Source organism: Falco punctatus (genome assembly GCF_963210335.1).
Source record: "Falco punctatus genome assembly, chromosome: 4".
NCBI lineage: Eukaryota > Metazoa > Chordata > Aves > Falconiformes > Falconidae > Falco > Falco punctatus.
The window spans coordinates 11,418,811-11,436,661 of record NC_137583.1 but is presented as its reverse complement, the minus strand read 5'-3'; the positions used below and the strand labels follow the sequence as shown (position 1 = coordinate 11,436,661).

At 39.9% G+C, this 17,851-nt stretch overlaps 1 protein-coding gene across 2 annotated transcripts in view; it reads left to right on the top strand.

Annotated features, from left to right (window-relative positions):
- Positions 1-17,851, top strand: part of EEFSEC (eukaryotic elongation factor, selenocysteine-tRNA specific) — a 245,654-nt gene that overhangs the window by 110,038 nt on the left and 117,765 nt on the right. The gene's annotated exons all lie outside the window — the stretch shown is intronic.

The following is a 17,851-nucleotide window of genomic DNA, read 5'->3' as shown; positions in this document are numbered from 1 at the left end:
GCACTAACCTGCTTCTGTCTCTGAGCTGTAAAATGACAAATAGTTGAAAAATGTATCCTTTGTGCCAAGATGAGCCATTTCTGCCTGCAGTTGTAGAGTGCTTTAGGGCAATTCAAGAAAATATTCAGATGTTGGCTGGAGAATACATTTAATTCTTCTGAGTTGTGAGTATTCATTCTGTCAGTGTGTGCCTATACTTTTCTCACTGGTACTCATAAACTTACTGTGCTGAGAGGTTCCCAGCCTCCTCATGCTTTGTAGTCTTCCCGCCTCTCTTACTTAATCTCTCCTTCACTTATATTTTTAGCTTGCTGTGTCTGTGATGAAAAACACTGTAAATGTGAAGATAATCCAGTGGCTATCGAATCCTTTGCTTAGGATTCCTGCTGTGGCAGGCATGTCAGTGTCATTAATCTGGTCAAGCTTGCAGGTTTGGCTATTGTACTTTGTGAAGCGTGTTGAATCTGTTCTATTTAAATAGGTAGTATTACAATTAAGAATTTCTTTTCTTTAATCTGCCCTTTTGAAATTACATCCAAAAATTCTGGAAGCTTAACTGAATTTTGAAACGCAGGCTGGCCATGTTTGGCTTGGGAAGGCTGAACACTCATGCAGTGCACGTCACTCCAATGTATACTGGATGTTTTGGTGTTTAAAAACATGCAGTGTGTTCTGCCCGCAAAACAATACGCATAAACACTCACATACTTTGTATATTGGGGCTGCACATCTCAGCTTGTGTGGTATGATGTACACACTCATGTGCACGCCCACACACTAAACCTTTGCAGGTCAAAAAGTGAGGATAAACTTTTGAACTCAGCTGGTTCCAAATTAAGTACATGTGCAGGGACCACCAAAGCTGGGGTTACCGTATTCCAGAAAAGTGCCGGACACTGACACCCACATATTGTACTGCAGGAGACTTCTTGTTCTTCCCTTAGAGCCTGAAGGATGATGCCTTGAAAACACACTGTCCTCTTTGCCCTTTCCTTGTCACCAGAAAGGACAGGCAGCAGTTTGGTGACTTCTCCCTTCGTTATGGAAATGGGACTGATACAGTAATCAGGATGCTACATATGGAGCTTTTTAAATTACTGCTCTTCAGTCTTTTGTTAGTCTTCATTATTCCTGAAGACTTTTTTCAAGTCATAAAAATGACATTTTTAATATGCAGAATTAAAAAAAGGCAATATGAAGAATACATTTTTGTCAATAAGCTTTTACCTTTTAAACCAGTTATCTTAGTTTCTGCTCTAGGTATTTTAATTGAAGATTAACTACTGTTAAAGAGTATACAAATTTAGGTAGTATATATTGGGAGTAGTAAAATAGGATGGAACAAAAGGCGGGAATAGAGTGGCCTGTCCATTATAATTTTAGATTGCAGAGCACAAACTAAACTTCATTAGAAGTCAGTACAGCCGACCAAGAGGTTCTTCGAAAGTTAAAACTATTTTTTTTAATTTTTTAAATTTTTTTTGTTCCGATGAAATTCACTAGAAGTATACTTTGGAGTTGCAAGTTGAGCAGGTCTCCTCTGAGTGTTTGTTTTACTTATGCTCTCTTTTTTTAATAAAAAATTGTTAGGTCAAAGGTGGTGCGTGTAATTATGAAACAAAATCCTAAAAGTAATTGCTGTATACTTCTGACTTAACTGCAGAAATTATCTTGGTGAACTTGCTCAGTATCTTTTTGCCCAATACAGGAAATGAGACTGGTTCATTCCTGCCTGCAAAATGATAGAGCAGAATTTGGGTACCACATGGGCTGTCTTAAGTGTGTGCATTTAAGACATGGAGGCTGATCTTGTTTGAGAGGGAGGGAGCTGAAGATGCTGTTTCGTTCTGACCACCCACTCATGTCTCTTGGGCACAAACTACCAGGTTTCCTTCCAAAGAGTTAGGCTCTTACCTTCCCCGTAGTATCCCATATTTCTTCTAAAGGATAAATGGATAGCTGTCCTGAGGAAAATCTTAAGAGTTGTTTAAACCTATTTGGAAGGGAGTGCCTGTGGTAGATTTTTGTAAAGACTAGGTAGATATTTTTTTTTCTCTCCTCGGGAGACTTTTTTTAGAGTTTGAATTTTAGAGCTTGAATTTTAGCAGCGTAAGTATCAACATGAACCTACTCTAGATCCATAGCCTTGATGGACTGCATGTAAAACAAACACTTTCATGAGTTCCCTCATCATCAATATGCAGGATGAGGGAATGCTGCTGCTTCCATTTTGATCCACGAAGGCTGAAGTAGCTTAACGAAGCTGGGGTGGTGGTGTTGGCATATTAACCTCCCAGAGATGTGCTTCCTCGTGCATTACCTGAGATAGCTCTGCTCTGTGCTGTTGTCCGCAGGGCATGTAGATCTTTAAATGGAGAGTGTGACTGAATATTGTGGTGCATTGCAGACTTTCCCCTCCTCTGATATCTGCTGGTAAGGAAGGAAGCTGGATAAGATAGGACCTCAGGCTTGACTTAACATGGTATAATAGTCTCTATGTCGCTAGCTTTGCACAGAGAAAATGGTTATCGGCTAGGGCTGTGCCCTTTGTCCATGATGCTTTCCTAGTCCTGCCCTTTTTTTGGTGGTGTTTTGTTTTTTTTTATATATATATATTGTTCTTGTTTCCCCCCGCTTGTAAGAAGGGAGGGTTTGAACCACAGATTTGCCATGATTCTGCTGCAAAATCAGTAACAGCTGTTGGAATTGTAAATGGCTTCTTGGTTGCCGTCACAGAACCTGCAGTTGATCAGCTCTGCCCTGAGCAATAAGTGGAGACATCAGGACCACTGAGGCTAACCAGAGAGTAAGAGTGGAGGGAATTAAAACCCTGAGGCAGGGGTCTAAACAGAGAACACAGGCACAGATGGGTACTGGAAGGGACACTGTTTCCTTTTATTGGATGTCTTTCTAGGTGCGGTGAAGTGCAAAGTTGACTGCAGCAGTGTCATAATGGATGCTAAGAGGAAGATGTAGAAGATGCTTCAGAGAACATAATTTGAGTGTGAATTTGTCTAATCTTTTATTCTCCCCTCTTTAGAAATCCAGTATTCTAGCAAAACTGTGGGCAAAAGATACTCCATGCTTTCATAGGGTCACTCACAAGTCATTTATGTTGATAGGCTAAACTAAGTTTCTGTGTTGTCTTTGAGTAAGTCAGGATATCATAAACATCGATATGTTAGTACAAGGCAAATGTTTAACAATTATTTGTCAATAAAAATAAATCTTGAGATGTGAGAACTCCTGCTTCTGAAATGGACTGTACTAGAACGCAAACTTAATGAAATCAACTGTTGTCACACAAGATGTTGCCTTTGTGGTTTTGGTAGTGGGGCTAATTAATTTTTAACTTGTTTGTGTGTTTTGGCTGGTCATATTACATCTTCTGTAATCTAATTTTCCTCTTCTTCAGTGCTGCCTTTTACACTCCCTAGAAACACCAAATTTATTTGTGAGGTTTGGAATTTTTGCAATGCAAGTCAAAGTAAATTGGTGCGTTGGAAATGTGCAGTGACTCTTCAACCCAGGTCACCAGTCTGGAGAGCTGGGTTGGCTGCCGTAACACCCTGAAATACTAGTTGCAAACCTTTTCCCTCTCACTGCTGGATTTGGACCCAGACCCTCAAACAGATTGGCATAGGCAGTGGGAATCTTGTAAGTTAGGTTGCTGTAATTCATTCTTTTCCAGCAACCACCTGGCATCAGGACATTTCTTAATTTCTGCATCTGAGCCTTGTGCACTGCCTGCATCTTATTTCTAAACAGTATCAGCACCTGGACATTTCAGAAAGATGCAGAGAATCTGTTTGGGGGACGGCTCAGGAAAGCTAATCTCCTTCTGCCTTAAATATGATCTGCTTAATGTGGACTTGGGCAGAGGCTGTACCTGTGTTTTTTGATATTTTACTTGACTGGGTTTTAGAACAGTCTGTGCCCCAGGAAGAGTGTAATGAGGAAGGAAACCCAGCCCTTGGGTGCTTGCCTAGAAAAATGGAAGTATCGCTGTGGCATGGATAGAGGTATTAAGTTATTAATATACGTTAGGTCTGTGTCACACTGTCTCTGCAACTTGTCTCATTTAAAGTCTGATTTAGTGTGCCTGCCCCTTTATAAACGTATCACTGTGACTGTATTTGTGAATGTTGTTGTTTACATGGAGCCCAAGTACGGTAAATGAATTACTAGAAAACACAAACTTTGGATTCAAAGGTTTATTTCTGGTCTTTGTGATTACTGAGAAAAAACATTAAAAGACTGAAGTGAAAGTCTTGGTATTGCAAAGGGGAATGTAAGTAAGTTATGCCTTTAAAAATAATGCTTATATTAATTTTAAGTGGTTTTATTTGGAGGGTAGGCTGCTGACTTTACCTTTTCAAAATTAATGATATTGAAGTAGCTTACAGGAAGAGTCCCATTCTGCAGATATCCCCCACTTTCCCAATTTCCAAAATCACTGGCTAATTTATTTCTATAAGAACATTTTAAAATAATGGTGGTTAATACAAAGAGAATCAGTTAAGGCTCAGTAATGTTCAACCAGCATGTTCTGAACGAGGAAAAGCATAGTGTCTTAATTAAAAGAAATGCAGGAAACTTAGTTATTGCAAAGTGTTTTTTCACTGCTAGAGGATTTGTGGGTGACTAAGAAATGTATAGACTTGAGGTTTTTATTTTTTAAATAAAAAACAGATACATGTCTTCATCCTTTGCTGGCTTGTTGACTCAATTTACTTGGATGGAATTTTTCAACATTTAAAACAAATTAAAATTCATGAATCATTTCTGCTTAAAGGCACAAGCTTTCCTAGATACAACAGTTAAGATTTCTAACTGGATACATACATAAATACTGTTTTGGATATGTAAATTTTGTACTTGCTCCCTTAAAGGAGATGAAAGTTTTAATAGGTGCAGTACAGTAGGTGTTAGCTGTTAGAAGATAATTATTGTGCTTGAATAACTGTCTAGCGTTGCTTTGTGTCTCTACTGTTTCCTGCAAAAGCAGTGATTAAGTTTTTAGGATAGATGTGAAGAAAACATGATACTGTGGCAGAGGGTGATGACATGGTTTGTAAAGATGGTTTGTGCCGCCTTTGACAAAGTCTGCAATTTCTTGCTATACTTGTTGAGAGAGATTTTTCAGTTGTGCTGTAGTGATCCATATATGCTCTTAAACCCTTAGGTTTTGATGCTTCTGTGCTTGAATGGTGTGACCCTGTTCAGTGGTGGGAGGTGTCATTTCACCCAGGGTGCATGTGCATTAGATTAAGATCAGCATTGTGTTACTCTATGGTAAGTGCAGTGATGTGAATTTAAAAAAAAAAAGTTTTAATTATTGTGACCAGTTGATTGCTGGTAGAGCTAAGCAAACTTTTTCACAAGCATTTTGTAAATGTGGCAGGCTCTATCATGAGGTTTTAATTTGAGCTTTCCTGGAATTTCCTTAAAAATGTGACTCGGGGAAGGTAGGTGAGCAGTCAGTGGATGTTGACAAAAAATAACAGTCATTCCAGATGAAAATGTACATTCTTTTTCAAATACGTTATTTCAAGGATATTTCAACTGATTTCATGTAGTTCAGGATTTGTTTAGGAAGCTCGTTTCTCCACTGCTGTAATACCCGTGCACCCAGTTACTGCAGCGCAGCTCTAGGCACTGTGTTGGTGTTCGCAGACGTGGTGCCAGCAGTGGCTTGCTGCTTTCTTCTCTGGACTTTCTTTGCAGAGGAAAAAGGGGAGCAAGGCGAGGTGTTTGTAGCTATACATGTGCACATGCGTATGTATTGCTGAGGACTGAAGAAGTTGCATTGGAATGTAAAGTTAAGTTAAAAAAAAAAAAACCCAAATGTAAAATAGTAGACAAATTGGGAAGCAAAGCAGTAATAAGCTCTTTTGGATGTTCCTTGCTAAGACTAATTTGTACCATAATGGACTTTCACTGGAAGCTCTGTTCATTTTTTGCAGAAGGGATTTTTAAGAACACCGCAGTCGTTGAGTGAGTTTTGTTACGTGGGCCAGGTATTTAGTGTTTGAAGCTTAACCAGACTGAGCATCCTGTAACTATAGCTGGAAAACATGCGGTGCCTGCAAAAACAAACCCATCCAGTCTCATCCCTCAGGTAGCCTCTTCCATACTTTGTTACATGGCCCTTGCTTTTCTTGCGCAGCCTGCCTCCCGTTCGACTGAGATCCACCTGGGAGTGGCATTTCAGTTTGGCAGCTTTACCCAGGAACATGTGCCCCGTTACGGGCTTCACCCATTTCGGTGTGTGCTGTTGGTCTTGGCAGACTGTGAAAGACATTGGGAGGGAAATACACTGTGGAACTGTGAACCTGAAGAGCCATTTTAGGGAAGAAGTGTATGAATAATAGGGGAGGAAGAACTGACAAACATTTGAATTTGTCTTGCTAAAACAAAATTATACAAATTTCCAGCATCCTTTTTTGGTAGAAAACCATAGAAAAGGAATTTATAGATTCTTAAGACTGAACACTTCATAACAACCCAACACTCGCATACTATTTATTCTCCTCCGCTTCCCACAACATGTTATTTTGCTTGTAATAATTAGTTTGAACTTTCATCTATTTCTGTGGATCAAGTAATTTTCATACAACTTCAGGATTTTTTTATACGCTTTAAATCTTTCTTCTAAATAAAGTTTTTTTCATAACAAAAAAAGCCATGAATACATTATAATTTCAATTTTCATGGTGTGTGAAAGATTTCTGCACTAGGTCTTTATTGTTTTTGAAGAATTCATCACCCTAGTTAAGAAGCTTAATATAAATTAAAGAAGGTATTAAGGAACATTAAGACATCAAAATGTGGAGCGTTCTTTTCCTTTCGATTGCTCCAAATGCAAACAAGTTGAATAAAATGCAATCAAAGGGCCTGTTTGGAGAACATTGAGTGGCTTTACAGCTGTGCTGTAGAGAACCTCTGGTAAGAGCATAATTCAAATAAAAAGGCCTTTCTTTCCTCCTCCTAATTCTCTTTGTTGTGGTGACAACAGAGTACAAGCCTGATAAAAATTTAATCACCTTATCTTTTTAAAGCAAATTGCATATTTGTTTACACACAATATACATAACATAAAAAAGAAAAAGCTGCTATCCAATCCCCCTCCCCTTCTAATCACATTAAAGGCCTTTGCCTAGAAGTTGAAAAAAATTTTTTTTAAAATGTTTTATTCTTTATTCTGAATTCCCATTGTTCAGGATTGCTTTATAAAGGCAGCCCAGGGGAAGATGAATATCGCCAAACTTAAACTCTGGACCAGTGCTGAGCAGCAGATGCCTGGGATACATCAGCAGAGTTGGTCCAGCTTAACTGGCTTCTGTGGTGCCTACTCCACATCAAGAGTCGCAGGCAAGATGGGAGGATTACAGACAGGCCTGCGGATCTAGCGCTTTGATTTGAAGCTGCTTTGTAATGAATTGCCTTTGATTCTGTGTCAGATCTGCTAACCTGAACTTTTTCCGCATTGTATTCATTTCTGAAAGGCTGCTGTAGGAGAGACAGTCTGATGGTACTGTTGTTGTTGTTGCCTTTTCACTAGGCTGATGAAATTTTAGTCCCTTGTGTTGAATTCAAAACATGTTTTCAGTTGTTTCCACTCACCTTAGTGCATAGATCATGAACATTGTTGGTTTTGTTTATTTACTATTTTATAGGTACTGGGGTGCTGAAAAAGCACAATCAAAAGTATCTTCTGGCCCACTGCTGAGTAGCTCCAGGCTGAGACCTCCCTCACTGGATATGAATTTAGTCTTAACTAGATATTCTACGGGTTTTAAAGCTCCTATGCTTAGTGGTTCCTTGATCTATTTTTACATACCTGACTGTACTTTTTGGAACACTTTTATGTTTTTGTTCCTCTTAAGGATTTAACCAGCAAGGACCACCTCAACAATAAAATTTGTGAAAATCTGTCCTGTGCAACAGTTGTCATAGACTCTGCCAAATTTTACTCATTGTGTTGATATCTGCATGTTTGTTTTTTCTCTCCCTTCCTGGGAGAGTGCTTCTTAGAGGTCCAGTGACAATAACTGATTTTAAGGCACTGTTCTGTCTTTGACTGTCTTGAATGGGCTTGGATATTTCACGCTGACCTGCCTGTAACTTTCCTATTGTTGAATTGTAACAAGAGCCTGTCTACACCTCCAGGCTTCCAACTACGTTAAATATATTTGTGTTAATAATTTGATGTCCTTTTGTGTTAATAATTTGATGTCCTTATTAGTTGCATTATTTTTTCACAGTTGCTCCCATTGTGCACTGAGCATTTTCCATGAGCTCAGTTTTTGCCTCATGGAGCTTGAAGAATGTGCAGACTGAAAGCACAGAATCAGTACGAGAGTTGCCTTTCCTGGTAGGTATGCTGGGAGAAAGAGTACAGCGCTTGGGCAGGATCTCGATGGCTGCATGGACCTTGACTGGCCACCAAGTGAAAACAGTTTAGCAATAATTGCAGGTGTGATATATCGGCTGGCATAAATTGCAACCTTGTTAATGTACTGAAAGCACTTGTATAGCCCAATCAGAAATTAATTTGAAAAGTCTTTCTTTTAGGCTAATGGAACAGTGTTGGATTTGAGGCCAAAAAAAATTATCTTAGTGGTTGTCTTGTAGCTTTGCAAGTTGATCCATTGTAATTGTACACACTTAATTTGTGTAGCCTGAACCCTATAGTGATGATGGTGCACTGAAGCCTCCCATGTAACCCGTACTAAAGCTAGTCTCTGGCATACACAGACAAAAAATTGTGTAGAGCATATAAGTCATAGTTATGTTCCAACAAGTGTGAAGTTGTCGTCTTTTTATGAGAGTTGCCATAGGAGGACTTAGCCAACAAACGGTTGTGGCACACAACATAATGGCAAGTAAAATATATGTTGATCTGTAAGACAAAGTCAGGTTTGGTACTCTCAACTGAAGTATGGCCAACTAGCCAAGAAATGAAAGTCTCAAGATGTTACTTCATTTTAGAGCTGAAAGGTATGTTTGGTTGAGGGGGCATTTTGGAAAACCCACTGTGGGAACAGCACATATTCTTCTGAAGTGTTTTGTGGGCTTGTGCAGACTTAAATAATGTGTAGACTTAATTAAATAATGAGATGATTGCAGAGCAGTGGTATGATACAGGGTGGGTATTTGTCAAGTGCAGAAATCTGTCCTGCTGCATGGCTTCAGATGACAATGGTCCATCTGTATCTGGTGTTTGATTATTACATTTTACTTTTGCCACAAAAAAAAAGGTTAATATGTGGTTATGTTATGTAAATTTGGGAAATAGGTTAATATATCCTGATCGTCTTGCTGGAAGTTGAGAAGCATAAAGCTGTGAATGAATGGCTGACTCCCAGTGCAATGTGGTATGCTGGGTGTCCTTGGTGTAGATGACAAGTTTATGACTAAGAAGAGGGAAGGGGCTGCCTGCGAGACACGTATAGGGAGGTATGGCATTGATAACCATTCAGCAGCCATTAGATATGGTGTGGTGCTCGAGTCTGTGCTCCGTTTAGCAATATGAAAAATATCAGACTGAAAATCAAGACGCTGACTTCATGCAGAGGGTATGGCAGACTAATTAAAGAAAAAAAATGTGTACCAATTGAGCCTATAAAACTCTTCCTGACCTTGAGAAAACTCCCAGAGAGCTGTGGGAAACTCCAATCTGTCCCCTCTGAACTTTTTTGTGTTGTTGTTTAAATATAGTAACTGCTTTTTTAATTAAAAAGAAAAATTAGATGGCATTTCAAATTGTGTCCATGGTGCCTTGGGGACCTATTACAGTACAAATTACCCTATACTATTTAGTGAGGTCTTGTTTACTATTGTGTGAAGCAAGGGTTACCAGTGTAAGGACGTAGGACAAGAAGGGCCCTTCTTTGAAAGTCTGGCTCTGCACATGAAAGTGACGCCAGCAATTGGAAGCAATTTGTGGAATTGTTTGATTATATTAATTATGGCACCAGCAAACAGTGCTTGGGAAACAGTTTTGTTTTCTTGCATTCTTTCTTGATTGCTTGCAGCAAAAGCCAAGATACAAAATGTGCCTTTAAGGACTGCCGGAGAGTGCAGTTCAAGCCATTGTGTAGAATTGGCACTGAGCTTGAAAGGGTTGTGTCCAGCTTGATGTGAGAGTTTTCCAAATACAGCTTTGGCCTGAACTTCACCTAGGTCAGCCTCTTGAATTAAAACAGCTTCTGTCTTCCTCATCAAGGAAGATTAGCTCTTTCCCTGCTAAGTAGGAACCCGTAATGAAATCCATGTTGTTTCCAGTAGTACCACCTCTTACAATAACGTCTTTCAGTCCAAAAGCCTGTGTAAACTTAACAAATTGATACACAAGACTCAATTCAGCTCACCACTGAACTGCAGCCTTCTCTGATGTGGTACGGGGCAGCTGTTCCCCAAATTATGGGAAAATGTTGTAGTAGTTAAGGATTTCCTAACAGTCTACCAAGCTGAGACAGCGGGAATAGCTCTGTTGGTGCAGGCTGGCTGTCAGAACGCGGGGCAGCCTACTTCTGCTCAAAGTGGCTGTAAGATGGTTGGTTTTTTCCTGTCTCTGTCATCAGACAATGAATTATGGATTTTTTGCATAGATCCACTGCCACACTGAGGCATTGGTGTAATTCTCTTTTAGAAGGAAGGAAGGAATCTACTTTCTGGCCTCCTTGGAGGTCTGTTGTTCTCCCTGGCCAACTTCACCTTGTAGGCCTATTAATATTCACAGGCCAGGCAAGGTGATAGTAACAGATCTTGTACCAGCCAGAAGAGAAAAATGAATCTAGTCTGGAGCTGGAAACTCTAGCAGAATATTTGAGAGAGCTAACAAGGGATGTGGGGAAAGGTGGTGTGAATTCAAAATGGAATTACTGGAGAATTGTGAAGGGATTTACATAAGTAAAATTCATTGCCTGATCTGTGAAAGTAATTGAAGCTCAAATCCTGAGCTCCTGAGGGTAGCAAGGGAAGGAGTATCCCTTGTTTCTTGAGTGAGTCTCTGATCAACTATTACATTGAAATTGTCCAGGTAATCATATTATGCTTGTTATCATGGTGATGAATAGCTAGGAGCAGAGTAGATAGGCTCCTGTAGGAGCACTGTACTTAAATCTTTTGGCTAGAAAGGTTCATAGGTTGACGTACTGACCCTGATGTCAGGTAGAGAATTCCTGCCTGATCCCAGGCTCTGGGTAGCTTAGGACACTGTTTTCATCCCTGCTCTTTGTGAAACACAGTATATTAATGACAGGCCGATGGATGCCAAGTTAGATAGGGCTAGCAGTCTCAAGATGACCGGTCATCCAGCGTACTAGATGTGGTGTGGCATATCTAATGTTCCTATTACCGTGTTTATGGGCAGAGTAACGTAGTACTCTTGTTCTTGGAAGGCTTACAACAACATTGCTTTTCCTGATCAGCTCAGGGTTGGTTTGTTTTTCTGGGACACTGAAGGAGAAAAATGACCACCTTAGCTTGAATAAAATCAAAAGGTAGAATTCTGGATATCTTTAGCAGAGGAGAGAAACAGAGTTGCTACCTTATAGCTTAACATAAAGCATTCAAGGAACATGATTTTATGTTTTCCATTATTCTTGTCCTTTCTGTCTGACTGTAGAGAAAACTGTAACAGGAGGAGCCGGGCAAAGCGATCCTCTGACTTCGGGGTGCTTCTGCTCCAGAATGTTACTTCAGGGATAATTGCACACACTTTTCATGTTTTTAGAGCCCGGATTACTTATAGCTCTTTTATAGACAGCTGACATGGTTTGGGACTAGGTGGAGAACAAATGTGTGCTTGCCTAGTGTATTGTGGGACTCTGAGAACAAAGACTTGTACCATTGGTATTTCTCTTAATTTTGCTGGAAACTAGTGATAGATTTGTTCTCCTTGTTTTAAAGTTGATTAGAATCTGAAACAGATAAGAGTGCTGTATTTGAACCTCGTACCCCTCTTTAAACATAGATAAATGTGTGGGGGGTTAAGTCTTGGCTGAATATACATAGCTGTTGCAAGAAAAAAAATTAATTAGTTTATAATTATGTTGTGCTGAAGTACTGGATTCCGGCGTCCTGTGGTACTGGCAAAAAGTTTGTATTTCATTTCAATAATCTGTCGTTGCCAAAAGAAGGGGGAGAGACTGGACTTTGTCCACTCTCAGGTGCAGCCCTTCTGCATCAGGCTGTGACGTGGATGTCTCCATCTGGGGCTCTAATTATTTCTGATTTTCAGGTCAACTGGCTTTTGTACGCTGTTAACAGAAGAGTTGATGCAGGCACACACTCCTTAACTGTGTAATTAGGGTTCAGGCTCTGAGGGTTCAGTTTAAGGAAATCCTGAAATTGTGAAAACCAGCTGTTACGAATAATCCATTGTGAGTGAGGATTATCCCCAACCCTTTGCCTCTTTCAAGTTTTGCTTTCCCCCCCCCCCCCCCCCCAGGAAGAAAGAAGAATGTCTGCTTGTCATATTAAAAGGTTACTTTTGACTTGGATAAAAATTATTTCCAACATCCAGTGTGCTATGTTAACTTATTCTTTGATGTTTAGTCAATTTTTAGTATTTCAATGTTGACAGGAAACAAGAAACTGCAGGTAGTTAAGTCTCGTACCTGTAGTGTCTGAAGGAAGTGAATAGGATATTTTGTTTACAGGTGGGAAAAATGAAGTTCCATTTTCCACTGAAACTCTGCTCACAAATTCCTGAATGGAATGGCAGGTTTGGAGATAGTATCAGCAGGTCAAGAATAGTCTAGGATTTCTTAATAGTGAGTGCAAAAGGGAGTATTTTCTATTCCCGTGGTAGCTACTGGTGTAGCCTCAATGTGCTTTTTCCTAAAGTGTTGGTAAGTATCCCAAGGTGGTGCTTTCCCAGCAAACCATGGCAAGTACCATTGCAGGCAGTTGGTGTGATCCGTTTGCTGATTTTTCCATTGGTAGGATGAACTTTTAATTGTGACCTGAAAGCAAAGTTCTTAGAGTCAGGAATCTTGAAATCTTTTCATATATTTTTTCCCCATTACAATTTTTAATGCTGTAAGAAAACTCTAATCATCCATGCAGATACCTTAACGTTTATTGGGGCTAACTGGGATAATTAGCAGTAGGCTCTTTTTACAAGTGTATGTGTGAGAAGAGAGTTGTTGAAGTTGAGCAAAATAAATTATTCTCCTTGGCTGTGCTGGAGAGCATGCCCTGCACCTGTATTATTACACCTGTTTTCAATGATGTGTGTATCAGTTGCTTAAAAATTACTCCTGTTTCTGGCTGGGCTACAAGATACTGTATTATCTTCTCATCTGCAATGTGTCTGGCATTCAGTCTTTAAAATCTTCTGTTCAAACACAAAGTTTAATTAGCTTTGAAAGAGACGGGGCTGTTCCTAAATATTGAGGGGATCTGTGGAAATAGAAGAAATACGGAGGTGGGAAATCTGAAAAATAAAGTTGGAATAGGAAAGAGGTGTATAAAACCCCAGAAAGTCAGAATAGCAAGTGGAATTGGGAGTCAAGGAAGGAGGAGCTGGACTTGAGGAAAAAGAGCAGAAACCTTTGGAGACCTTTTGAAGGAGCAGAAGATTAAGAAGAAAAAAAAAAAGGAAAAAGACAACAAAGATGACAGAAGATGTTGATAAAGAGGAATGGTAATATTAAGTGAAGGAGGAAGCGAAGTGGGGAAGTTATGTAAAAGGTAAAAAAGAAAAGTAGAATCTAAGCTTACAGGTATCAGTTAAAAGAAAAATGTATATGGGGAAAAAAGCACAGTGGTGCTCCTTCACCCTGCGTTGGATTAACCAAAGGAATTAGGAGAGCAGATGCTGTATCAGCTTTCATCCGCCGTCCAGATGAAGTAGTAGTAGTAAAAGCAAAGTGAAAGTAAACCAGGCTGGTTATGGACACGTATATACGCTGTAGGTGTGTGCTGAGGGGCGCTCCCCAGCAGCCTGGTGTGCGGGCTGTTCCCCCAGCGTGGTGCAGGGACTGTGGGGTGGGCATGGGGTGCTGGTCCTGAGGCTTTGCTGGGTCCCTGTTATGCTGAGGCCTGATTAAGCTAAGGAGAAAATGAAGCATTACAGACACCCTAAAACTTGTGTAGCTGTTAGTATTTTCATTGAGGGGAAGGGGAGGGGGAGCAAAATTGATTTCCTGTGTTGATACACAAGAACGGGTCCAGAATTTTGCAATGCAAAATTCCCATATGAAATTACTGAAAGCTGAGTGTTTCTATGCAAATTTCTTGCATGACTAGTTGTAAAACTCAAGGCTGCAATGCATTTAACTATGTAAGATACTGCAGTTCACTAAGCTAGCTTTTATTTATTAAAACTGTATAAAACACGGCATTTGTCCTTTATTTTATGCATGTGAAACTATTCTTAGACTTGGAAAGTATTTTTCCTGATGAAGTATCACTTTTCATTTGAATTTGAAAATTTGCTTTTTTGCATTTATAAATGGCTCAATTTGGACTAAATCCTTGAGGCCATACTGAGACAAAGGATATAGTGTTAAGTGTGTGTATTCTTATTTGTTAATTGTCAACAGTAGTTGAAACCAAAAGAATCAAGTGGATTGAACTCTTTTACAACTAGATTTTCATATCTAACCTGAGTTAGTTGATGCTACGAGTACATTTTATGTAAGACCTGTCTGGGTACTTGTTACAGACGTGGTTATGATGGGTGGGAATGAATTCGCTAGGCTTTTCAAATATCTTATGCGCCTCTGAGGACTGCCCATTAATAATATTAATACATAGGTATTTTCCACTGTTGTATGCAAGGCATTTCTTAGAACTTTGAAGCTAAAGTCTTTTTTTTTTCTTTTTTTAAACACATGGTCCTTTTCAATTTAATCCATTAGCAACTTGGCAAAATAAAGTAATTGTCCAACGGGGGGGGGGGGGGAAATCTATTAACATTTGCTACAAATCCAAGTAGTACAGGCAGCACTTAATTAATGGAACAGATTTTTCACTGTGTTCAAGCTCGCATAGCTATTGTTCAGGAGAGATTAGACCCTTAATGTAGGTAAGTTAAACTAGACCTCCATCTAAAAATATCCGTCATTTCAGCTATTAAAGCTCTGATGTCTTCTTCGGTGACAGATATATTTCCCTTCATTTCCTTGGTTTTGTAAAATGTAAAGTATGCATTGTGTGTAACGCGAGAAATCCACGGAGGTAGATGAAACCCCGATTGCGCCTCCCCTCCTGTCTCTCCCTGCCTGCTCCTTTGTGCTGCTCCCTATCACGGAGCCTCTTCAGCCCTTAGACCTCCTGGCACCAGAGCAGAAAAACAGAAAATGCCATTTGTTAGGATACGATGCCAGCCACCTAATCTGTTTGCAGAATGTGGGCCGTGGGATTTGATTAGGTAATTTAGATACCTTGTGAATTTAATCATACCTGAGCCGCCTTTGGCTGTCAGCCCGTCACTTCACTGGTAGGAACTACCACGTTCTTCCATTTCTTCCATGAACTTCTTATCCACAATACCTTTTTTGAGTCCACGTGGGTGTTAATGGTTGCAGGTGAGGTCTGTCCTCTCCATGTGTGGAAGTTAGTGATAAGGGTGGAGGAGATGAGATTGCTCAGTTCTAAACACGTTTTCCCCAGGACAGTTCCACGTGCAGCATCTCCTTTTTATTTGAAAACGAAATTTTGCAAACATGAGACTCTTGGTTTAAACACCTAAGATGATAGACCAGGTTTCGGATGTGTTGGGCCATCCAGGTGCTCACCGGTGCCTCTGGCAGTTTTTGAAGCTCCGTTTATCCAAAGTGGTTATTCCATCTTCACGGCTGGGAGCTCCCCACTTGCAGGCAGCGTTGCTGGGGGCAGAGGGGCTGACCTCCCCCCCGGGGGCACTCTCCGCCTGGCTGCAGGCAAGGGCTTGCAGTAGCAGCCTTGGTGCCTTGCTGCAGATACCTGCCAGGGAAAATTTTGGCTGCAATTTTAATGCCACATCTCCTCTCTTCCTCTCTCCTTTCCGCCAATTAGCATTTTTTTGGAAATTAGAGTCTTGCGAAGCCTACTAACATAAATTGAAGTGTTTTAGGATTTGTTTGCTTTAATTAATTTAGAGTGTGTCTTTCTGAAAGGATTTAGTTAAACATCTTTCTTTAACAGTAACGTGCCAGTAACAGCAACATTAGTAATAGTGATAAGACCCAGAAAGGGAAACAGACTAGAAAGCAAAATGAAATGTTTCTTTGTCTGAAAAATAAATGGTCTTCCCAGGAAAGTGGAGGAAACCCTGTTCAGGGACACTTACAATTAGGTTGGTCAAAACAGCAGAAAACACATAAAGTGAAATAAATCCTGCAAAGGTGGAGAGCAGGACTGTGAGGTCACTCTTTTTGCTGTTTTTATTTTGGGTTTGGTTTGGTGTTTTTTTTAACTATTGCAATTTTTTTTCCAGCAGAACCCAAGATGTTCTTGGAGCTTTCCAAATAAGAAATAAGTTCCTTTTCATGTAATGATAAATTATTTTTCCTGATGCAGATGAAGTAATTGTAAGGCTAATGATATTAATGGAATTTATATGAAAGCATCCAATTAAAAATTGAAACAGCTGCATCAAACATGACTAGACAATGTAATAAAACCATGTAATAAATATGTGGTCTGGCCGTGCCATATTACCTAGTTTGATTAATTGAACCTTACACATGCAAAGACAGTCATTATCAGACTTCTGAACCATCAAGGAAAAACATTCTCAATTATTTTCACAATTAAATAATCATTGCTTTTTCTGTATTCTGCCATCTGAAAAGAGAAGATGGCTGCTGTCTTGACTGTGAAATAAAAGATCTTGCACAACTGTATGAAGCAGATTCTGCTTAATGCTGGACTTCTGCAGCCTTAGTGTAGGCTCCAACTTATTTAGTTATGTACAACATGAGTTGCTTTTCTCCTCTTTTGTGCTCTTGCATTTTTTCAAAAAAAAGCAAGACCCCTCTGTTTCCCAAGCAGTCCCCAAGGCTGCGCTGCAGGGCATTGGGGCTGTTGTACAGCCTCTGGCTATGAAATGGCAAAATCGACAGTTCCCTGGGTTTGCTTCAACACTTCCCTCATTTCGTCCCCCTCGCCATGCAGGGGGGATGCTGCTTGAAACAATTTGCTACCTGACACAGCAAGATGAGAAGGTGGGCTCTGGTGCTGTGTCCCCCTGCAATCAGCTGTAAGTGCCTCTAGATGCGTCTGTGCTGGAGCAAATCACCTGTGCTTGTAGACCTCCTGTCTCCAGTAAATCATAAGCATCTCAATCTTTTTGTCAGGCTGTGATATGAGAATCCGCATCTGAATTTCAATATGAGGGGAGAGAAGCTGATTAAGTGTTTGAGATAAGGTTATGTGACACCACAGGTTAAAAATACCTGAACTGAATTTGGCCACGTGCCTGAGAACCACATTACAGTGTATTCGGGTGGCACTGAATAAGCTTCCAAGAGGTTTGCTGTCCTTTGCTTTAAGAAGGCAATTCTTCAGGAGTGGTCTTTTAGGAACTGCATCTCTCTTGTTTTACAGTGTTTCTATGGACTTAGCTATCTTGCATTTCTTATCTGAAATGTCACCAATGTGTCAAGTTAAAAGAAAATATTAAAGTGTTATAAGCCCTAGCCATTTAGGAAGAAAAGGACAAATATTTTTGTTCAGCACAAATATCTGGAGAAAGACTTAAGTTCAGTCCCCAGAATCCTGCACAGGTTAATTGTAGTTCTCCTAAAAAATGACAGTTGAAACCCTTAACAAATACTGTGTGTTAGCCAAAAAAAACCCCAACAACCCAAACAAAAAAACCCCAAACCTCACAAAACAGTGTAATTTG